Raw genomic sequence first — 25621 nt, 5'->3', positions numbered from 1 at the left:
TTTAATTTTAAAATTTTGCATTTCCGTCAAGCTTAGGTAATTTATTAATATTATTAATATATATTTTTATTAAATTTTATTTTAGTCGTTCGTTGATTCGGTCGTCGTACGATTCATGTTTGGTTTGTATTATAAATTTTTTTTTTAAAAAGAAAAATAAAAGAGAAAAGTATGACAATTGCATGCAACTCATACATACATTCTAAGTCCCACGTGAAAAGCCCATCACCATTTTGTATGTGGCCTATATTAGAAGCCCATTTTTTTTTATAAGTAGCAGATCTTTTTTTTAGCAGTATATATATGCTGCATTATCCATTTCAATTCTTAGGTTTCTTTCCGTTTATTTCGCAAACCCTAGCCGACCTAATCCCTAACTTTCACTCTGAGAATACTCATCCCTCATCTCTCCAAATCTCTCTAAAATCCGGTAAGCTTTAATCGTTTATTTTCCTTGGAATTCGTTCATCATCGTTTTGCCGTTTCGTGACTTGTTATGTTGTGTTGTTCTAGCATTGTGACTAGTTGTTTCTCACGTCCAATCTTTGCCAAATTACCTCTGAAGCCTTCCAAGCATGGTGGGTCTAACGGTACGTCAATTCTCTTGAGTTTATGTTAAATCGTTTTGTTATTACTTTGGCTACTGTTTTGTTCTCTTTAATTCTGCCGTATGATATCTTCTTCGGATGAGTTCTTGTGATTTTAAAGGTGGTTCATGTTATGTGATGGTCCTTAACGGTTTGATTTCTGCCTTGCTTCGATCTTTTTATTTCGTTGCGGGTTCGTTATCCGTTTTGTTGAGCCTTGGCTGCCCTTCTTTACTCATGATCATGCCAAGGTTTTACTAAATTTTCTGATATTATAGATGCCTTACTATGACCATAATTGTTTAACGATTATTTGAGATGGTTTGTTAATTGTGACCAGGATACTGATTGCTCTATTTGTCAATGAGTCTCATTTTAAGCTCTATTCGTTTTCCTATAGTTCATGGCAGTATGAACTTATGTGTTTGGATGCTCATGCTTTTCTTTTGTTTTCTCATAATAATATGGTTATGATTGTTGGCTGAGACATTAATTATGATGATATCCAATGTTAATGGAGGTGCATATATTCTACTTACTGATTGAGATGTGGTGTTAGTTAAATGATTCACTATTTCTTACTGTTTGGGTTTGTCTATGGCGGCAATGTCTTGTTTCAAAGTGATTGGGCTATTTAAAATACTTATGCCTATTGATTGGTTTTCTTATAATTAAAGATTATTGAATTGATTAATACTGATTTAAAATCCGGACTTTAGATTATTGTTTTAATTTCTAATTTTGTTGTTTGATAACGATATCTAATTTTTAAAATATTGTTAGTATCGATTATAATTTAAATTGTTTTGATTATTATATTTTGAAACGATATTTTATTTTTATCTCTAAATCGAATAATTGTTTGAGTAATTATCGTTTTCGAGAATTATGGATTGTTATTCCATTTTGGCTAAAGTTACGTTTTAACTTTTATAACGTCTTCTTAACTTATTTTAGTTAAGTATTTGGTGGTAACTTGGGTTACTTAAAGTTAAAGCTATTGGGTTCCGTTTTAAATATAGATTTATTATTTTATCAAGTTGATTCTATAATTATAAACTATGGTTTATAATTGGATATGATTATATTTATTTTATTAAAATGATTTTTAGGAATTATAAACTCTGGTTTATATTTTGATAAAATATTTTGCGTCGGGTTAGACTTGGGTCACCCGACAAATGAGGTAACTTGATAGTTATTGGTAACTCGGCTAACCCAATATTTGAGGAAATGGATTTAAGTTATTATTTATTTATTATTTAAGTAATATTTTCAGGAACAGATTTTAAAGCGGAAACCCAATAGACTTGACTTATTTATTTATTGGGTTGTGTTACTCGATGTGGTTCGTACTTTGGCTCGGGTCTTTATGTAATTAATTAACCATTCTATGCTAGTTATGTTTGTGCTTGACTTGGTTTTGTGCTAGTCTTTTGTGGTGTCTAGTATTCTTAGAGTTAGGGGTTAAACGGATTTTAACTTGTATATTGTTTTAGACCCGTCGACTACTCGTGCTTCGGAGTCTACGCAGGGTTAGCTGTTTGCCAAGATTCACGTGGATAAGCAAGTAGTGAGTTTGTAGTGCTATTTACCGCTTTATTAAGTACCGCATTATATTTTAATATTATAAATGATTTTGAACTGTTTTAAGCGATTATGGATCTGGATTGAAACGAGCTACTCGATAGGCTTGTATCGAGACTGTGTGCACCGGTAAGTACTCTGGGAATCGGCAGACTAAAGTCTTGCTTACGCTGGTATATATATATGACGAGGATTTGTTCCCGTCCACTCTGGGTTTATCAGTATGCTATGTCATACTTACGCTGGGATCATTTCAATACTGTTTTCCATAATCATATTATAGTAGTATAAAATGTTTGATTTAAGGGTTTTAAAATTAATAAATGTAAATAGTATTGCGAACTCATCTCAGTATATCTGACCCCGTTGTTTTCCCAAATTTTCCAGGTTAATGATTTGAAAGCTGGTCCACTCCGATTCTTTTGATTCCTCGGAGGTTTTATGTTATTTAAACTACTTCTGTTTTCAAACTCTTAGACCGCAGTAGAACTAGTTAGTATATTACATTGTTATTGCAGTTTGGGATTATCGATTTGATCGATTATTTACTATTAGCATGTCTACTCTGGATTACTTTAATATTATATTTAAGGCATGTTGTTGAGCATTTTTTGGATAATTAAGTTATTTATATTAGAACTGTAATATAAATTGCTATATTTAGGTTGGAGTCTCGGTTGCCTCCGAGCAGTTTTCTGCAGGTTTAAATATTTAATTGTTTTCCGCAAGGCTTGCTATGGTTTTGGTACAACCATACCCATACCCTAGCGCCGGTCGCGATTCATGAAATTGGGTCGTGACAAACTTGGTATCAGAGCTTTGGTTTCAAACCAAGGCCATTTTCTTGCTATGTGTTTACTCTGTTAAGTTTGTTATAGAGTCATAGGAACTACTGCGGAATTAGGTTCACGTCTTGTCATTGAAACGTCATCTTTTGATTTTAAAACTTTCTGTCCACACCGATAGGATTGCGTCAAGTCAGTCGTTTATTATGCTTTGATATGATGTTTTATTTTATTGATGTTATTTCACTTGGGTGAATTAATTGCTTTTGATTTCTTCTTATGTTGCTAATTTTTCCTTATGTCATACTTGGGTATGATGTTAGTTGCCTTATCTTAATGATGTTGCTCTTCACTTGGGTGATATATGTTGGCTGTTATGCTTTAAGGATGTTGTTGACGTTAAATTATTTTCTGAGTACTTCTGGTTTGGCCGAGAGCCTTGATTGTTTTAAAAAAAAATATATATATTTGTCAGGATTTGACACTGTTTTGAGTTTAAATAATTTTTGACCGAAAAATCTTTTTACACGTTTAGGAATTACGTTGTTGGCTACGTATTAGTTTTAAAATTACCTTAAGGAGATAAATTTTGCCTAACTGGTGTTTTGATGCAAAAAGTCAAAAGAGTGGTCTAGACACGACACCATAAAATATTATTTTAAGTATCTAAAAAAAAAAATGATGAAATTCATATATTTCAAAAATTGTGTATTTGATTGAAAATTGAAAAAAAAATGAATTTCTCTTATTTTTTAAAAAAAAATTGAAATGCTACATCTGAATCGTTGTTCCAAAACGACGGTTTTCAAAAAAAAAAATTATTATTAATTATTTTTTTTTAAAAAAAGGGAAATATCATTTTGACATTTGTGATTTTACCATTTGTAGTTTTTCAGTACTTTGGTGTTGTTGGTCATGACTGCGAATTGCTAATTTTGAATGAAACTTGTATTTCTGAAAAGATTATTAAAGAATAATTGTTTTTCACTCGGGCGATGAGTCTGATGTTGTTATCGTGTGACGTCGAGCTTTTTATTTTGAAAATATTAAGATCTATTTTAAAATGCGTTTTTCGGACTTGAGAATGTTTGTAAACGTTTTACAATTGGTTATTAGGGGTTCGACTTGGGTCACCCAAATTGGGAGTTGAGCTTGGAAGTGGTAATCACTCGGCCAACTCGACAATTTTTAATTTGAAGCGTTTGGGAACAATTATATCTAATGTTTTATAAAAGAGGTTTTCCGGAAAATGAATTTTTACACTGTGGGGCTCGACATAAACTTGAAACCTATTTTGTAAATACTATCTTTCGAAATCGGTTTAATGCGTACTTTTGATCAGTATCACAATTCGTTTTATTCTGAGTTGACGTTTTGAATATATTGCACGATTTAATATTTTAATCGTTGTTGGACTATTTAATATTACTGTCATGTCGGTAGGAATTCGTGGATCATATAAGATGTTGTGTGCTTAACCTTTTGAAATTGTTTTGGTTATCTACCTTAATGAGTAGTTGTTTTACTGCAAGATGCATTAGTGCTTATCGGTTGTGTAATTAATTCTTGATCTATATTACTATGTTATTATTATTGTATCTCGTGCTTTATTAAATTAAGCCATATCAGTTTTTGTCCTCATTGACCTCATTGTGTGGAGTAACACGTGAGAGTATTCCTCGCTAGTTTTCTTTGGCTTAATTTTGGTATTAGTGTCGATGTGCGATTCAAACCTTTATTTTATTTTACCCTACGATTAGTTTTGACGTTATAATTGTTTTAGCCGGATATAGCGTTTGACCCTGGAAATCGAAGTGATTAATTTTCTTATCAATAAATTTGAGGAGCGATTCTCAAGAGCTGTTCGCAGATTCAAATCCCGAAACTTGTCCTAGTTGGAGGAGGACGAATTAATTATATTAGTCAGCACCGGTGAAATATTTCTTCTCGTGTGAGTTTTCCTCGTGCGTGAAATTTTAAACGCTATGTGTTTCTACGTCGGACTCGTTTGTGATAAGTCGATAGTTCAGCTGTTAGTGTTCTAGAATTAGATATGGAATCTGTGAATCGAGGTTGATCAGTGTAGTAATACAATAGTGTTTTCTTTAGATAGATTGGTGAAATATCGAAACTGATATTGAAGCTGTGAAGGCGGTCGTGTTGCTTTGATGCCTTTGGAAAATTTTCAAATTGATTTGAAGAGAAATTCGTTGTTAGGTAAATTTTAGTTTCGCTGTTGATTTTAGGTTATTTCGTTTTGAGAATTCAAATTGGTGGACTAGGATTATGGAGATGGGCAAATATGTCAAAATGGACGAGTGTACGTCTTACAGAGTGTAATGTCTAGAGAATGTTTCGAAGGAAAAAAAAAATTGATTTCAAATGTTAACGTGTTAAAATTCATTGAAATGTTTTATCACATAATTCTGCACAGACATGTCATGAACATGCATTTTGGAATGCCACGAATAGGAAACTGCATTGAGCATTAAGCATGATCACTAATTAAAAGAGAAATAAATAATTGATACATGCATTTAGAACATTCATCACGGCATTAAATTATTAGGGTTGAATGCAACTCTTTGGGGATGAGAGTTGTCATCACCCTGGCGCAGAATTATGTAAAATAAATTTTGTCAGTGAGATTTTTCAAGAAAAATATTTTGTTTAAAACTGGCGAGTTATATTGTGAAAATAGTGTTTAAAAGGTTATTAAATTTCAAACGGTTTTGAAATTTTTATTTGGTTGGGAACTAGACAAATACTCTGTGACGACGGTAGTGATTTAAGAGAAATGGCATTGTAAGGATTTATTCTATATTGTTGGGGTATCAGCGTTTGGTAAATAGGAGCTATGGTTATAAGTTGCACTCAAGGTTTAGTTGTGCTAGGTGCCAAAAAATATTGAGTTCAGATTAAAAAGTTGTGTCAGCTTAGAGTATATGATTTGAGGAGTTTTGTTTTGAAGAACATTGGTTATACTCTGCGTGTGTTTTTATAAAGAACTAAAAACAATTTTGTTTTTACAGATTTAATATCTGTTTAAAAAATTTTGATACCGGTATAGAAACTATTTTGTAAACAAAGGGATTCTCATTTGCAAAATTTATTTTTAGGAAAAGTGATGTAATTTTATCAGCTTGATTTAAAGTAGATTTAAGACTTTTCTAAACGAAAGATTATATAAAAATCGTGAATTTATTTTGAAAGTAAATTCGATTACAAAAAAAAAAAAAATGAGAGTGTTTATTTTGTTAGTACGTTTACGAACAAAGGGATTTTTCAACGGGTTAATTATTTTTGGTTTAAAGTGAAAAATAAATTGAGGTGCCAGTGATTTCAAATTGAAAGTGGATTGCGTTTTAATATATTTGTGTTTACATAAAGTGTTTTTTTTTTTTTTTTGGAAAAATTCTGTTTTGAGCATAACCAATAATCAATTTGAGTGCGATTGACTTTTAATGATCTTCAGTAGGATTCGGGGTTTTGGTGATTAAAAATAAATGTCGAGGATGGAAAATATTGTTGTCAGAAAGTTTAAGTTATATATTCCTTAGAAATTATGTGTTTTCTTACGTCTTGACTCGAAAGGTAGATCGTATTGTCGAGCTGATCTTAGTTAGTTAACCGAGACGATTCTAGTGGTATTTAGTTTCAGCAATTATTTTGGGAGAGCGTATGTAAGAAGGACGACATTTGAATTGCTCGTATTCTTGTTAATGGGAGTAGTAAGTTTCTCATGAGGTATTTGGCGTTGTGATCACATAATGATATAGTGCATAGGCGTGAAGAGATGTAAGATTATTTTCAGTGAGAGTGTCTTTATATTTCGGTTTGTAGCATGAAGTTTGGCTTAGTAAGATTACGATTTGAATTTTGGGATTGTTCCCAAACGTGTAGTGTTGCTTTGGCAGTCTTTGAGAGTTGAGCCTGTTATTTTCGAAATTTTTCATCGTATAGCGTTTTGGTTATTTCCGGTTAGAAAATAAATTTTTAATTCGTTCACCCGTGGTGTTTGAGAAGTCGTTGATGTACCAAATTGTTGAACTCGGAATAATTTCGTGTATGCGTGTGGTGATCATTCGAGTTTTTAAATCAGTTTTAAACTCGAGATCGAATTTGTATAAGCCGAGGAGAATGTAATACCCCATATATTTTCAGCGTGTTTTTGGTTGATATATGTTTCGTTTCGCTTTCACTCTCCTCAGTTTTCATTGTGGTAGGATTACCTTTGATGAGAGTTTGTTTAATCTAGTGAGATTGTGGTTGTGTTTTGCTTAGATTGAATTAAGCGATGTAATTTTGTTTCCGTTGAATTGTCACCTAGTCATAAAGTGATTTTGGGAATCTGAAATTTGCTACGATTAGTTGTTTTCTTTCGTTCCGTTGAGGATGCTTTGCTCCGTACTTTTAGAGTTACATGTGATTTGTTTTGCGTGATATAATGGATTTTATATTACTTTGGTTTATGGTAAATTCGAGGACGAATTTTTAATAAGTTGGGGAGAATGTAATATCCCGTATTTTTCTTTTATTTTACTATTAAATTATTTCAAATTTTAATTTTAAAATTTTGCATTTCCGTCAAGCTTAGGTAATTTATTAATATTATTAATATATATTTTTATTAAATTTTATTTTAGTCGTTCGTTGATTCGGTCGTCGTACGATTCATGTTTGGTTTGTATTATAAATTTTTTTTTTAAAAAGAAAAATAAAAGAGAAAAGTATGACAATTGCATGCAACTCATACATACATTCTAAGTCCCACGTGAAAAGCCCATCACCATTTTGTATGTGGCCTATATTAGAAGCCCATTTTTTTTTATAAGTAGCAGATCTTTTTTTTAGCAGTATATATATGCTGCATTATCCATTTCAATTCTTAGGTTTCTTTCAGTTTATTTCGCAAACCCTAGCCGACCTAATCCCTAACTTTCACTCTGAGAATACTCATCCCTCATCTCTCCAAATCTCTCTAAAATCCGGTAAGCTTTAATCGTTTATTTTCCTTGGAATTCGTTCATCATCGTTTTGCCGTTTCGTGACTTGTTATGTTGTGTTGTTCTAGCATTGTGACTAGTTGTTTCTCACGTCCAATCTTTGCCAAATTACCTCTGAAGCCTTCCAAGCATGGTGGGTCTAACGGTACGTCAATTCTCTTGAGTTTATGTTAAATCGTTTTGTTATTACTTTGGCTACTGTTTTGTTCTCTTTAATTCTGCCGTATGATATCTTCTTCGGATGAGTTCTTGTGATTTTAAAGGTGGTTCATGTTATGTGATGGTCCTTAACGGTTTGATTTCTGCCTTGCTTCGATCTTTTTATTTCGTTGCGGGTTCGTTATCCGTTTTGTTGAGCCTTGGCTGCCCTTCTTTACTCATGATCATGCCAAGGTTTTACTAAATTTTCTGATATTATAGATGCCTTACTATGACCATAATTGTTTAACGATTATTTGAGATGGTTTGTTAATTGTGACCAGGATACTGATTGCTCTATTTGTCAATGAGTCTCATTTTAAGCTCTATTCGTTTTCCTATAGTTCATGGCAGTATGAACTTATGTGTTTGGATGCTCATGCTTTTCTTTTGTTTTCTCATAATAATATGGTTATGATTGTTGGCTGAGACATTAATTATGATGATATCCAATGTTAATGGAGGTGCATATATTCTACTTACTGATTGAGATGTGGTGTTAGTTAAATGATTCACTATTTCTTACTGTTTGGGTTTGTCTATGGCGGCAATGTCTTGTTTCAAAGTGATTGGGCTATTTAAAATACTTATGCCTATTGATTGGTTTTCTTATAATTAAAGATTATTGAATTGATTAATACTGATTTAAAATCCGGACTTTAGATTATTGTTTTAATTTCTAATTTTGTTGTTTGATAACGATATCTAATTTTTAAAATATTGTTAGTATCGATTATAATTTAAATTGTTTTGATTATTATATTTTGAAACGATATTTTATTTTAATCTCTAAATCGAATAATTGTTTGAGTAATTATCGTTTTCGAGAATTATGGATTGTTATTCCATTTTGGCTAAAGTTACGTTTTAACTTTTATAACGTCTTCTTAACTTATTTTAGTTAAGTATTTGGTGGTAACTTGGGTTACTTAAAGTTAAAGCTATTGGGTTCCGTTTTAAATATAGATTTATTATTTTATCAAGTTGATTCTATAATTATAAACTATGGTTTATAATTGGATATGATTATATTTATTTTATTAAAATGATTTTTAGGAATTATAAACTCTGGTTTATATTTTGATAAAATATTTTGCGTCGGGTTAGACTTGGGTCACCCGACAAATGAGGTAACTTGATAGTTATTGGTAACTCGGCTAACCCAATATTTGAGGAAATGGATTTAAGTTATTATTTATTTATTATTTAAGTAATATTTTCAGGAACAGATTTTAAAGCGGAAACCCAATAGACTTGACTTATTTATTTATTGGGTTGTGTTACTCGATGTGGTTCGTACTTTGGCTCGGGTCTTTATGTAATTAATTAACCATTCTATGCTAGTTATGTTTGTGCTTGACTTGGTTTTGTGCTAGTCTTTTGTGGTGTCTAGTATTCTTAGAGTTAGGGGTTAAACGGATTTTAACTTGTATATTGTTTTAGACCCGTCGACTACTCGTGCTTCGGAGTCTACGCAGGGTTAGCTGTTTGCCAAGATTCACGTGGATAAGCAAGTAGTGAGTTTGTAGTGCTATTTACCGCTTTATTAAGTACCGCATTATATTTTAATATTATAAATGATTTTGAACTGTTTTAAGCGATTATGGATCTGGATTGAAACGAGCTACTCGATAGGCTTGTATCGAGACTGTGTGCACCGGTAAGTACTCTGGGAATCGGCAGACTAAAGTCTTGCTTACGCTGGTATATATATATGACGAGGATTTGTTCCCGTCCACTCTGGGTTTATCAGTATGCTATGTCATACTTACGCTGGGATCATTTCAATACTGTTTTCCATAATCATATTATAGTAGTATAAAATGTTTGATTTAAGGGTTTTAAACTTAATAAATGTAAATAGTATTGCGAACTCATCTCAGTATATCTGACCCCGTTGTTTTCCCAAATTTTCCAGGTTAATGATTTGAAAGCTGGTCCACTCCGATTCTTTTGATTCCTCGGAGGTTTTATGTTATTTAAACTACTTCTGTTTTCAAACTCTTAGACCGCAGTAGAACTAGTTAGTATATTACATTGTTATCGCAGTTTGGGATTATCGATTTGATCGATTATTTACTATTAGCATGTCTACTCTGGATTACTTTAATATTATATTTAAGGCATGTTGTTGAGCATTTTTTGGATAATTAAGTTATTTATATTAGAACTGTAATATAAATTGCTATATTTAGGTTGGAGTCTCGGTTGCCTCCGAGCAGTTTTCTGCAGGTTTAAATATTTAATTGTTTTCCGCAAGGCTTGCTATGGTTTTGGTACAACCATACCCATACCCTAGCGCCGGTCGCGATTCATGAAATTGGGTCGTGACATTAAAACAGTTCGACTCTTTTATTCTGAAAATAAAATAAAAACCTCCGAGAATGAAGAAACGGAGATCGACCAATGCTCAAATCATAAACCTGGAAAATTTGGGAAAACAACGGGGTCAGATATACTGAGATGAGTTCATATAACTATTTACATTTATTAAGTGAAAACCTTTAAAACACTTTTAAAACATTTGTAAAGGAATTTATCATTATGGATAAGCATTGAAACCCTAAACCACAATATACTAAATCCATTGTCGTGTCGGTGAGACGTATCTCAAAAACCGATCCCCGACTGTCACTCGAATAAAACATGTGAGTCCCAGGAGACGTATCTTCCACCGGCGCCCTCACTAGGTGAGACGTATCTCTAACCTACCTCAAATACCATATATGATCATACCGGTGCGCACACAGTCTTGATGATGCCCATCGAGTAGCCCGTTCCAATTCAGATTCATAATGCCGAAAACAGTTCGAAATCTGTTTATACAATATATACATATATACAAAATACAATTTACTTAATAAAGCGGTAAATAGCGATATAAACTTACTGCTTGCTTATCCACGTGAATCTTGGCAAACAGCTAACCCTGCGTAGACTCCGAAGCACGAGCAGTCGACGGGTCTAAAACAATATATAAGTTAAACTCCATTCAACCCCTAACTCTAAGAATACTAGACACCACATAGGACTAGCACAATACCGAGCCAAGCATAAACATAGCAAGAATAGAATGAACAATTAATCACGTAATGACCCGAGTCAAAATGAATCACATCGAGTAACACAATACTCAAATAATTAAGCAAAGTCTATTGGGTTCCCGTTTTAAAATCCGTTCCGAAAATATTACTTAAATAATAAATATATAATAACTTAAATCCATTTCCTCAAATATTGGGTTAGCCGAGTTACCAATAACTACCAAGCTACCTCACATGTCGGGTGACCCAAGTCTAACCCGACCCAAAATATTTTATCAAAATATAAACCAGAGTTTATAATTCCCAAAATCACCTTAATAAAATAAGTTTAATCATACCCAATTATAAACCATAGTCTATAATTATAAAATCAATTTTTGATAAAATAATAAATCAATATTTAAAACGGAACCCAATATCTTTAACTTCAAGTAAGCCGAGTTACAATCAAAAACTTAAACATTTTAAGTTTATAAAAGTTTAGGGACTAAATTGTACTTTAGCCAACTAGGGACTAAATTGTACTTTAACCAAATTGATATCCGAAATCAAATTAATTGCTTTTGTTTATAATTAAAACCAACCATAAAGTCATTAACCAAAAATCCACTTAATTAAGTTATAAAATAAGTCCAGGGGCTAAATGGTAAATTAGCAAATTTTAATATTCGAAAACAAATATAATTACCCGAGTAATTATAACTTAAATTGTTAAAATATTTATCATTCACAATTCGCGTATTAATAAATTAGAGCGAGAAACAAAAATTATTAAAACAAAAACAATTGCTAAATAACTAGAGGGATTCCATTACTTAATCCATAAAATTTTGATAACCATAATGGCTAATTAGCCATCCCTTGCATATCAAAACCAAACAACCCCGCCCACTATCATCTTCCTCATTTGAATATTTGAACCCAAAACATAATAACATGAAGTTACAGAAACAATAAACATGAATTTTAAACTTTCCAAATTACAAGCTTTCATGATTCTTAAGCAAACAACTTAATAAATTCAAAGGTTAACAAAACAGCAGCTCCAATCATCAACGGTAAACCTAATTAAACAATCGAATATAACAAACTTCACCCTTTAATGATTTTAAAACAAAACAAGAGGACAGTGCCATGCTCAAGACAAAGAGCGGCGGATCGGATCAAGCAACCGATGAGAAAAGATTCCGAATGATTCAAACCAAGCTATAATAACATGAAATAGGTTTTAAACCCAAAAAGATCCATGAGATTCACATAGTCCAACTCAAGACAGAAGGCAGAAAGTTAGAACAAAACATAACCATCACAACGTGTAAATACGATGAAATGGCGGCGACTATATCGCATAGAATTACGTACCGTTTTGGCGAAAACAAAGATGGGAATTGAAGAGCCGTGTGTCTACAATCTCATCGACGAAACGGAACTGGATTCGACCAAGAAACGAAGGAGAACGAATCAAAATACGGAAAGCCGTTCAAAAGCAAAAATCTGAAATTCAATACAAACTTACCCAAGATTTTTCTGAAAATTTCAGAGCGATCAAGAACAGCGATTTCTCAGCGAAAGAATAAAAGAAAGACGGCTAGGGTTTGTTTGCAGCGTGATCTAGGTTTTTCATTTAGAAATCGACTTAAAATAACGAGCGGAAATAGGCCGTAAATGAGTTCGAAGTGGGCTAGGCGAAGGGATCCAAAAGACATACCTTGTTCTCGAACGAGAACAGCCTTTTGGGCTTGGTTCTCGTTCGAGAACCACCTGGTCTCGAACGAGACCAAGCCCTGAAACTGGATTCTCGTTCGAGAATCCAATTTCTCGAACGGGAATCCAACAATTTCTTTTTTTTTCTTTTTAATTAAAAAAATTAATTGGTTAAACCAATAAAATCAACCCCAATCCAACCAACTCGAACCAAACCGATAACTTCAATTTTTAATTCAGAACGATTGGAAAAATTGTCGGAAAAACACTGAAAAATTTTCCGGGGTATTACATTCTCCCCAACTAATAAAAATTCGTCCTCGAATTTAACACGATAAGCAATTTCCACCAGGACAACTGTAACACAAGTAGAAAATTATAAAAGATCAAAATTCAAGATATCGCACCTCACGGAAAAAAGAAAAGGATAGCGATTTCGCATATCCGACTCGGTCTCCCACGTACACTCCTCTACAGAATGATTGCGCCAGAGAACTTTGACCATCGGAATCTCCTTGTTCCGCAATTTACGCACCTGCGTATCAACAATCTCAACTGGCTGTTCCTCATAGGACAGCTCCTGGTCAATCTCAACACTCTGAGGCACAATCACGTGCGAAGGATCAGAAATGCACTTCCTCAACATAGAAACATGAAACACAGGATGTACTAAAGACATGTCTGGCGGCAGAACCAGACGATAACCCACAGCTCCAATCCTCTCTGAAATCTCGTAAGGACCAATATACCTTGGTGCCAACTTTCCATTGACACCAAAACGAACCACGTCTTACATAGCGAAACCTGAAGAAACACCAAGTCTCCCAGACAAAACTCAACTGAAACAATTAGGATAAACAAAAACGAACCTCCAATTTCAAATCTAAAACTGTTTCACAATAAGCGATCACAACACACATATGTACCAATTTCTGTTTCTAGCCATTAGATACCCCAACTAATGATAACACAATTATTCAACTGAGAGTCACAAATACTCTATACCGGAGTGGCTTCCAAAACCAGCTCGAATCTTATAAAATCCTCAATATCAAAATTCAAGATCAAGCCATTAGGTCAACTATAGCTCTTATGATTCTAAACTCTATCGTCTCAACAGGAAAACCAAAAACACAAGCTGATAAAATCTTATGTTTTACAAAACCTATTTCCTTCCATTAATAATAAGATCGATATAAAATAATCGATAACAACACCCAATAAACTTCAAATACACAATGCCACGACTACACTGAACATAGACTGCGTCTGACAACTTAAATTTTTTTTGTCTCTCACAACAATTATTCAACCATGATCAAACGATATACAAACATTACGATAACACCATCAATTAACAAAATCGATCAACCAATCATGGTTGTCGAAACCTATTAACCGCGATTCCCGATTCTAAAATCAACTATCTCATATAACCAAATCGAACTCAAATTCTCAAAATTTTCAAAGTTATTCAATCCATTGACTAAAACCTCGTATACAATGATAGATCAATACAACCAGTTTACTATGACCGGATTGTCAGTTATGCTCAAAATCAACTCTTGTGGGTATAAAATCTTTAAATACATAATATTTATATATAAAAATTTTCATTCACAAACGAAATACCTTTGCCGTTGAAAACCATTGGTTTTACAAAATCTTGAAAATTTTCAAAGTATCCACACTTAGACTCCGAAAGTTTTCCCACTTTCAAATACTTTTGCAAATTTATTAAACAGTTCAACTGACTAAATTCATGTTCTCTTTAAACCAAGCTTGCTAAGACACCCTTTTGAATAGTTTATACCATTTTTCATATAAGTTAAAATATGACAAAATTCCCCGTTTTCAAAATACACATTGATATTTCAAACATCTAAATTTAAGTCACTTCTGAATTTTTCCTCTTAATCAAAAACACAATTGAAGAAATCGCTCAAGCGAAAAACATTTCTTATCCCTTTTGAACCAATTTTGACAAAATTTCTCCCTTTCCCCAGAAAGGTAAAATTAGCAAGTGTAATTCTCTTGTTTATGAAAATAACTTTATATCAATACACCAAAATACTTGGACATTTTCAAAACTGAAAAGATAAGGTTTCCTTAAAAACAACAAACGTAGTGTACACACATGAGCATAACCAACATTCAAAATTCACAAATCCTTAAATTACAAATCGGAAATTATCACGAAAGCTTTCTATTCTAAAATATTCTATACTGCTCTTAGCACAACTATATCTCGAGTGCAACCTTTAAATCATTTTTACTCATAACCACAAGATTCTGATTCTACAGACCAATCACTCACAACGTAAACGTTCAATAACCATCACCATCATCACAGAGTATTTGTCTAGCTACCTCTCGGTAACAGTTTCAAAATCATTTGAAATTTCACAACTTTATAAATACATTTACCCCAAAGGGACTCGCGAGTTTGTTTCAAAACATCTTTCTCAAAACACTTTATCGATAAAAATCCATTTTACATAATTGTGCGCCAGGGTGATGACATCTCTCATCCCCAAAGAGTTGCATCCAACCCTAATAATTTCTATGCACGTGATGCATGTACTATTATGCATGTATCAATTATTAATTTATTTATATTTAGTGAACAACTCTGTGTTTAATGCAAACCTATTCGTGACATTCAAAATGCATGTTCATGATATGTCTGGGCACAATTACGTGTTGAAAATATTTTAAATATTTCAGCAAATCGATCTTTGAAATCCATTCCTCAATAAAACATTTGCTAGATGTTACACTCTGTGAGATGTGCACTCGATAACCTCAAAATATTTCTCAAAATTCCTTACTTGTAACCTAGCAACATTCGATGTTATTAAACAATTCGACCTAAAATTCCGTTACAACTCTTCCGCATAAATACCAACCTACCCTAAACTTTAATTGAAACTCATTCCCAAAGAAATAACACATCAAAACGTTCCTACCAAATTTACCGCCAGCTACCGCATCGCATCACCAGACTTGATGGAAACATCAGTGCATTAATACACCGATCTATCTCCTCGGTTCAGAGTATTCAATATCCGATCTAGGATAATCAGATATCATCAGCCAATCCAAGGGAATACTTCCCTCGTATTCCTCGATATCAAAACCAAAGGTTTCGATCCACGAAACAGAAACAGCAAAACTCCGCGCAACCCTAAACCAAACGAAGGAAACAAAATCTAAAGGAAGTTCTTACTCAAAGGTCAAACTATACATCGAGGTAAGTCAACCATAACCACGTGATTAAATCATCTCACGTGCTACTCCGTACGAAGAGATAAAACAAAAACAATCAACCTAATCCAACAGATAAGCAAGTTATACAACACCACTAAATTCACACGAAAACAAATCTGTAAATCGTAAACCACGTAAGCATACCATTGAGACCAATTAACTCAAACATACTAAAAAAAACAAATCGGGATATGTCACAACATATCCTTGAAATTTCATACAAAATCACCGTGGAATTATATCATCCTTTAATAGTACGCTTCAAAATTCGTTTTGAAATTTAAAGTCAAATACGAAAACTTCCAAATTTTGTTGAGCCCCATGGTTAAAACAAAATCACAATTTGTAAAAATCTCTTTTTATTAATTAGTTGCTTTAAAACAGATACCCAAGTATCTCAAATCATAAAATCATCGAGCTAGCCGAGTCATTATAACTACCAAGCTCAACTCCTAAATTTGGGTGACCCAAGTCGAACCCAAAACAATCGTTCAACAAACGTGTTCAAAATATTCGTAAAACTGGAAAATATTTTTAATAAAATTTCCATCCTTTCAAAATTGAGAGCTCAACTTAACCCAACTGTTAAACGGCAATCTAAAATCTCAAATGAAAAATCTTTAATCTCAACATCTATTCCGTAAATCCCAAAAATTTAAAATGTTGATATACCTCAACATGGTAAAATAATTTCAACGTTAAAATTCTCAAAACAATGAATTATCTCATAAAAATATCCTTTTGAAATCATCGCTTGTTAACACCAAGACTAACATAGTATTTAAAAATACCAGAATTTCTTTTTTACTGGTAACTTAACCAAAAGTCAAACTTTTTAAGAATTTAAAGCCAACTTCACTTATGATTCTGTGTCTACACACAAATCAAATAAAACAAATATTCTCAATGAAAATTTTAAAGCGACATGTGGTCAAAGTAATGTATGACCACCAAAACACGTTTTAAAATTTAACCCAAAATCTATTTAATAGAGAACAAGGCAAACGCCCAGCATACGATCACATTCAAAATCAACAATCGAGGAAAAAGCCAAATTGTACTTTTTAATAAGTCAAAAGCAATTCAACGCATCATGTAAATTAACCGTAACCATTCCATATATTCTAAATCGTATCAGGCTTAAATGCCAAAATTTACCAAACAACATCATACCCAAGTATGAGTTTAGAAAATTTCATCAACAAAAGATTTCCCGAGAAATCAGAAGCAATTAAAATCACTCAAGTGAAATAAACTCAACATGATAAGACACAACAAGTAACATCTAAGTGAAATTAATTGTCGGACATATCATCAACATCAAATAAAGAGTGACAGACATCACCTATAGGATGTAGGCTGAAAGTTTGAAAACAAATGATGACGTTTTAAAAGACAAGACTCGAATCCTAATTCTGCAGTAGTTCCTAAGACACGACATCAACTTATCATGCCAAAAACACATAACAATCAACATGCATAAGGCCTTGGTTTGAAACCAAAGCTCTGATACCAACTTTGTCACGACCCATTTTCATGAATCGTGACCGGCGCTAGGGTATGGGTATGGTTGTACCAAAACCCGTAGCTAGCCTTGCGGATTATCAACTTATATCATTTAAAACAATGTACCTGCAGAAAACCACATGCTCTGGGGCAACCGAGACTTCAGCCTAATCTAGCAGTACAATAAGCAACATATATTCAAAGTATACTTAATTAAATTCATAACTCCAACAGTATGGCAATATAATATAAATACCATAATTACTGTAACCATGCCAAAAGCGAAAAGCAATCACTGACAATCAACCGTCTAAAATATAATAAAAGGCTAATCATAAATAATCTAATACTACTACTGCGGTCTAAGAGTTTAAAACAGTTCGACTCTTTTATTCTGAAAATAAAATAAAAACCTCCGAGAATGAAGAAACGGAGATCGACCAATGCTCAAATCATAAACCTGGAAAATTTGGGAAAACAACGGGGTCAGATATACTGAGATGAGTTCATATAACTATTTACATTTATTAAGTGAAAACCTTTAAAACACTTTTAAAACATTTGTAAAGGAATTTATCATTATGGATAAGTATTGAAACCCTAAACCACAATATACTAAATCCATTGTCGTTTCGGTGAGACGTATCTCAAAAACCGATCCCCGACTGTCACTCGAATAAAACATGTGAGTCCCAGGAGACGTATCTTCCACCGGCCCCCTCACTAGGTGAGACGTATCTCTAACCTACCTCAAATACCATATATGATCGTACCGGTGCGCACACAGTCTCGATGATGCCCATCGAGTAGCCCGTCCAATTCAGATCCATAATGCCGAAAACAGTTCGAAATCTTTTTATACAATATGTACATATATACAAAATACAATTTACTTAATAAAGCGGTAAATAGCGATATAAACTCACTGCTTGCTTATCCACGTGAATCTTGGCAAACAGCTAACCCTGCGTAGACTCCGAAGCACGAGCAGTCGACGGGTCTAAAACAATATATAAGTTAAACTCCATTCAACCCCTAACTCTAAGAATACTAGACACCACATAGGACTAGCACAATACCGAGCCAAGCATAAACATAGCAAGAATAGAATGAACAATTAATCACGTAATGACCCGAGTCAAAATGAATCACATCGAGTAACACAATACTCAAATAATTAAGCAAAGTCTATTGGGTTCCCGTTTTAAAATCCGTTCCGAAAATATTACTTAAATAATAAATATATAATAACTTAAATCCATTTCCTCAAATATTGGGTTAGCCGAGTTACCAATAACTACCAAGCTACCTCACATGTCGGGTGATCCAAGTCTAACCCGACCCAAAATATTTTATCAAAATATAAACCAGAGTTTATAATTCCCAAAATCACCTTAATAAAATAAGTTTAATCATACCCAATTATAAACCATAGTCTATAATTATAAAATCAATTTTTGATAAAATAATAAATCAATATTTAAAACGGAACCCAATATCTTTAACTTCAAGTAAGCCGAGTTACAATCAAAAACTTAAACATTTTAAGTTTATAAAAGTTTAGGGACTAAATTGTACTTTAGCCAACTAGGGACTAAATTGTACTTTAACCAAATTGATATCCGAAATCAAATTAATTGCTTTTGTTTATAATTAAAACCAACCATAAAGTCATTAACCAAAAATCCACTTAATTAAGTTATAAAATAAGTCCAGGGGCTAAATGGTAAATTAGCAAATTTTAATATTCGAAAACAAATATAATTACCCGAGTAATTATAACTTAAATTGTTAAAATATTTATCGTTCACAATTTGCGTATTAATAAATTAGAGCGAGAAACAAAAATTATTAAAACAAAAACAATTGCTAAATAACTAGAGGGATTCCATTAGTTAATCCATAAAATTTTGATAACCATAATGGCTAATTAGCCATCCCTTGCATATCAAAACCAAACAACCCCGCCCACTATCATCTTCCTCATTTGAATATTTGAACCCAAAACATAATAACATGAAGTTACAGAAACAATAAACATGAATTTTAAACTTTCCAAATTACAAGCTTTCATGATTCTTAAGCAAACAACTTAATAAATTCCAAGGTTAACAAAACAGCAGCTCCAATCATCAACGGTAAACCTAATTAAACAATCGAATATAACAAACTTCACCCTTTAATGATTTTAAAACAAAACAAGAGGACAGTGCCATGCTCAAGACAAAGAGCGGCGGATCGGATCAAGCAACCGATGAGAAAAGATTCCGAATGATTCAAACCAAGCTATAATAACATGAAATAGGTTTTAAACCCAAAAAGATCCATGAGATTCACATAGTCCAACTCAAGACAGAAGGCAGAAACTTAGAACAAAACATAACCATCACAACGTGTAAATACGATGAAACGGCGGCGACTATATCGCATAGAATTACGTACCGTTTTGGCGAAAACAAAGATGGGAATTGAAGAGCCGTGTGTCTACAATCTCATCGACGAAACGGAACTGGATTCGACCAAGAAACGAAGGAGAACGAATCAAAATACGGAAAGCCGTTCAAAAGCAAAAATCTGAAATTCAATACAAACTTACCCAAGATTTTTCTGAAAACTTCAGAGCGATCAAGAACAGCGATTTCTCAGCGAAAGAATAAAAGAAAGACGGCTAGGGTTTGTTTGCAGCGTGATCTAGGTTTTTCATTTAGAAATCGACTTAAAATAACGAGCGGAAATAGGCCGTAAATGAGTTCGAAGTGGGCTAGGCGAAGGGATCCAAAAGACATACCTTGTTCTCGAACGAGAACAGCCTTTTGGGCTTGGTTCTCGTTCGAGAACCACCTGGTCTCGAACGAGACCAAGCCCTGAAACTGGATTCTCGTTCGAGAATCCAATTTCTCGAACGGGAATCCAACAATTTCTTTTTTTTCTTTTTAATTAAAAAAATTAATTGGTTAAACCAATAAAATCAACCCCAATCCAACCAACTCGAACCAAACCGATAACTTCAATTTTTAATTCAGAACGATTGGAAAAATTGTCGGAAAAACACTGAAAAATTTTCCGGGGTATTACAAGTAAGAAGTAAATAAAGAAAGGATCAAAGTGGGAATTTTACCAAAATATATATAATTCTTCATTTGAATGAAGAAGCAGAGGAGGATTCTAGAGACAGCGAGAGAAATCGCCGATTACGTCGTTTCGCCGTTTCTTCGTTCGACGTCCGATTCAAGCGATTTTCACGTCGATCTCTTCGTAATCGAAATCTCTATTGATCTCAAGCTTCATTTCAAGGTAAGATTTTGAGAATTGGTGCCAAATTCGAGTTATATGGGCTGTTTTGGTAAAGAATATGAATTTGACGTTTTTGGCTCGGTTTGGACGTTTTGGTGAAAATGAAATGATGGGTTTGGTGAGAAATGAGATGATTGATATGTGTAGTAGGTCGGGGTGCGGCGGAACGGCCCGGAAACGACGTTTCCGGGGCCGTGCATAGCGGTCAGCTATGCGCCCGCATAGCAGAAGCTATGCGAGCGCATAGCCGTGCTATGCGCCCGCATAGCCAAGCAAGGCTATGCGAGCGCATAGCCAGACTATGCGCCCGCATAGCCAGACTATGCGAGCGCATAGTCACACTATGCGCCCGCACAGTAGGTTCGGGGTACCGGAACGGACTTTTGACCTAGTTTGACCCGAATTTCGATAATATTGAACATTAAACCCTAAAACTCAATTAAAGACCTCGATAAGTCAAAAATGGAGATTTAGCTCGACGTTTTACACGAATTATGATAATGAAAAACGTTAAGGGAATTATATGATTCTCGAATACAAGGAATGGTATTCGATAAGTCGTGGATACGACTAAGAATTTCCGAATACAAGAATAATACTAAAAATGAAACCAATACTTAAATTATGAAGGTATTATACGTATAAACACATGGTCTGCGTCTAACTATTAAACGTTTATTAATATGTATCAGACGTACGACCGAGCAGTGAGGACAATAGAGGTGTACTAGTACGAGCATATTACCACATCGATCTTGTTGTAGAGTGGATAGCGGTCACTGTGAGTTGCACGTTACTTTCATGTATTATATATTAAAGTTATTTTATATAAATATATATACTGTTTACACGCATCGCATTATATATAATTGATTGAAATGTTATATGTTTTATTAGTTTCTATATACAAGAACTAGTATGCGATCCGAAGAAACTAGCTACCTATTGGGTGTCAATAGGCTGTGTGATCACCAGTATCGAGTCAGTCTAGTATGTTTGTATTTGAGAAATGATTTGACACAGCTGGGAGCTGATGATGATTATTAAATTTACGTGGCTGGGCCACCAACGAGTTGGACTCGCAATTGATATCTACGATTGGGTATATGATTTTGATACGAGTGAGTACTCGGCTACGGTGTAGTCTGGAGTCCCCGTATCTAGTGGCTGGGCCACCAGCGAGTTGGACTCGCGATTGATATTTACGATTGGGTTGAATGATAATGATTATTCGAGAAATATGTCGCATGCTAGGATATTAGTTTCGTACGGATCAAGTACCTGTTTATATGTTTTACATTATTGTTTTCTTGAGATGCGATGCTATATTTCGATATTAATACTGTTAGTAAATGTCAACTCACTCAGTATTTTCCCAAATACTGACCCCTCACCTTTGATGTCTTTCAGGTGCTTAGTTTGTGGACCTAGCTAGAGGCCAATTTTGAAGTCCAGAAATCAGCTGTATATGTTAGTTTCTGACTTTTGTGAGCGCTGCAGTAGTGGTCCTGTGTTGACAGACTAGTAGCCTAGACAGCAGTTCATTTTGATTGTATATATTAACTGCTGTCATTGTTTTATATGCTTTTGATAAGCTACGTGTTTGATATATAATCTACGGCCCCAGAGGCCGGTGAAATGTTTGGATACACTAACTGATGTATATAGTACCGCGAGGCCAGTTCGTGCAGGGTACGGTAACTAGAGCCCGCGAGGTTAACAGAACAGTTAGTGCAAATGTTTATATATGTTATATATTTGCTTCTGTTGTGTTATGCTATTTGTTTATATTATTTGCAAAAAATTAATAGTGATTTGAGGCTTGCTACGGGTTCCGGAGCTACCACTCCCATTCCCTAGCGCCGGTTGCGGCTCAATATTTTGGATTGTGACACACACACATCACCCCACAAATAACCACCCTCTCCAAATTGTCCATCGTAGTGCAGAACAATTTCCAGGATCTCAGAATCCACTTTCATGGTAGGGGCTGTTCAAGTAAACAACTTAAGAATAACTCCTCCAAACACACATACCCAAAAACCAAAAAATTTACAATAAACCTAAAATTACAATTTGAAGTATCCAAAAACACATACCCAAAAACCAAAAAAATTACCATAAACCTAAAATTAAAATTCGAACCTAGGCCGTTTCTTCCCTTTCGTCTCATCACTGCCAAAGATCTTTTCTTTTCCCATTATCTTCTTTTGCTATTTTACCCTATAAACATATCAATACCAAAAATGTGTCAACATGACAGCAACTCTACAAAAATTAATCAACCATTTTTTTCCATACCCAGATTTGTTCTTCCTCGAAATGCAACGCAGGCGAACTAGAGAACGAGAGAAAATGACAAGCAACAAATGACGAGGACAAACGCCTAGGTCAGAGGGGAGGGAAAATAGAAAAAGACTGATTTCAAAAACAAATATAATGAAGAAGAAAGAGTATGTCAGAAGGTGAAAAAAGAGAAAGAGAAAATTAATTCAGAAGGTGAAAAAAAATTCATTTTAAAATTTAAAAAAGTCAACCGACATGTCTGAGGGAGGAACTATTGATTCTGACTGAGGAGAGCCCACGTGGGGACAGGTGGCGAGGAACTGGCATGCAAACGATTTAATCGTTGGCGGCGCCGCGATTTTGGTTTTTTTTTTCAGGAGGGCCGTGAGTGGCGCCGCCATAAAGGTCAGGGAGTTTAGGGAAGCTTTTGAAAGGTCAAGGGGTTTAGGGAAGCTTAGTGCAAAAGTCGAGGATCGTCCATGATTATTAGCCTTCCCTTTTCAATCCTACCTTTACGTTGCAAATCAGTCAATTTTACCTTATTTTGTATTTTTTTCATTTCGATTGCACCTTAAAGCACAAAATTGACCTTTTTTATTTGGCAAAAATTCTCTAAATTGATCCTTTTTTCATGAAATTAACTTTTTATATTAAATTGACCATTTTTGAAAAGTTGTTTTGAACTTTTGTCAAATAAATAAAGGTCAATTATATGCTTCATGGTACAATTAAAATGAAAAAAAAAATGCAAAATGGATAAATTGATAAATTTTCAATGTCAGGGTAGGATTGAAAGGGGATGAAAGATTTGGATTTTTTTAAGGCACTAAGGCCTTTTATTTTGATATACAAGAAACGTAAATTTTAAATAATAACTTTAATTTAATATCTACATCTCATTAATAGTTACTAATAAAACAAAATATATTAATATATATTCTAATAAATTATTTTTAATAAAAAAATATTATTTTAAATTTAAATATAATAATAAAATAAATATTTATAAATGTTATACAATTAGAATTAGATTAATATTGTTTATATAATATGCTATTAATTAATTATTTGAATTATAATTTTTAACGGTAATTATTTTATATTTTATATTTTATATTTTTTTAATAAAAATATATTATATTGACACAATTTTTGTTACTTATCATTTAATTTATATTTAACAATAACAATAACTATACAATACTTTTTTGAAATAAAAGATATTAAAATTTCTTATTATTATAATTTATTAATTTCAAATAAATTTTGTCGGTATAATTATGCTAAATAAAATTGAGAAAATAACAAGAAAACCACAATAATGTCTCACTATTTCACATAATACAATATTAATCAATTTGTTTACTTTCATACAATTTTTCTTTCTTTAATACCATCTTCCCTTAATACTTTTCAATCAGCACCATCATCCTCCCAAGCCAACACATATCTACCAAATCACACATATACTTTACCCTATTGATCTTCATATCCTTTTTTTCTTTATTATTTCTTTTTCCCGTTTTTTCTCACAGTCTGATTCTAAATTGGTGCCCATCTTTAAAGCAATGAGATTTGATATAAAAAAAAAACATGCAAGAAAATCCCACAAAAAGCCCACTTCCAAATCTGCATTTTTTAAAGCGTAAAAAGAATAAGATCCACAATAAATAAAACTTAGAAACAGTTAAAAGAAGAAGAAATGGGAGGCTTTCTATAGAAGGGAAGACTGTTGTTAAAATTTCACAAAAAACAGTAGTTACAGGTTTTTTTGGAAGAATAAGAGAGAATAATAATGGAAGAAGAGTGATAAAGAAAGTTGAGCAAATAAATTTGAACAAGATACTATTTCCTTAATTGATGATTATGGTAGTAAGTATATTTGATTTAGAGGAAGGGGTTGTTTGGCTATTACTTTCTTCACCTTCGAATTGGTTATAAAATTATATTTATTTGTAAATTTATTTTTTAAATTCATTTTACTTTTGTTTATAATTTTTATTCGGTTAAATGAGTATAATACCTCTATTGTTATAGTTCTGCAAGATGAATTAATTTTATTTTATTTTTCAAAATTTTAAATGGAGACCAGCTTTAGAAAATTATTAATAGAGCAGATACATCTTTGATACATTTTTGATACATCTGAGATACATCTCCAATTTTATTTTAATGAATTGAGTTTAAATTTTTAATCTTTGAATGTTATATAGTGCATTTCGGATATGTTATTGCTGCTAATGTTATTTTCTAGTGCTTATTGAATTCTAATCAACTACATTTAATTGTAATTCGAATATATTTCTGATACATCTCTGATACACAATTTATACATGATAAATACATATTTGATA

General features: G+C 33.1%; 1 long non-coding RNA gene across 3 annotated transcripts; it reads left to right on the top strand.

Moving 5' to 3' along the window:
* Window positions 1-22696, top strand: LOC126654168 (uncharacterized). 3 transcript variants are annotated; one of them, XR_008791050.1, is made up of 8 exons: window positions 1-430; window positions 514-590; window positions 2087-2160; window positions 2562-7950; window positions 8034-8110; window positions 9607-9680; window positions 21674-21762; window positions 22392-22696. It is a non-coding gene; the product is annotated as an uncharacterized LOC126654168 (long non-coding RNA). The 3 variants fall into 3 exon arrangements; XR_008791051.1 differs by lacking the exon at window positions 21674-21762; XR_007632428.2 differs by lacking the exons at window positions 21674-21762; window positions 22392-22696 and adding an exon at window positions 10082-10313 and having other exon boundaries at window positions 2-430.
* Window positions 22697-25621: the final 2925 nt, after the last annotated feature.

This window comes from Mercurialis annua, linkage group LG6 (assembly GCF_937616625.2).
Source record: "Mercurialis annua linkage group LG6, ddMerAnnu1.2, whole genome shotgun sequence".
Lineage (NCBI taxonomy): Eukaryota > Viridiplantae > Streptophyta > Magnoliopsida > Malpighiales > Euphorbiaceae > Mercurialis > Mercurialis annua.
The sequence above is the reverse complement of the archived record's forward strand: the minus strand, read 5'-3'. Positions and strand labels throughout refer to the sequence as shown.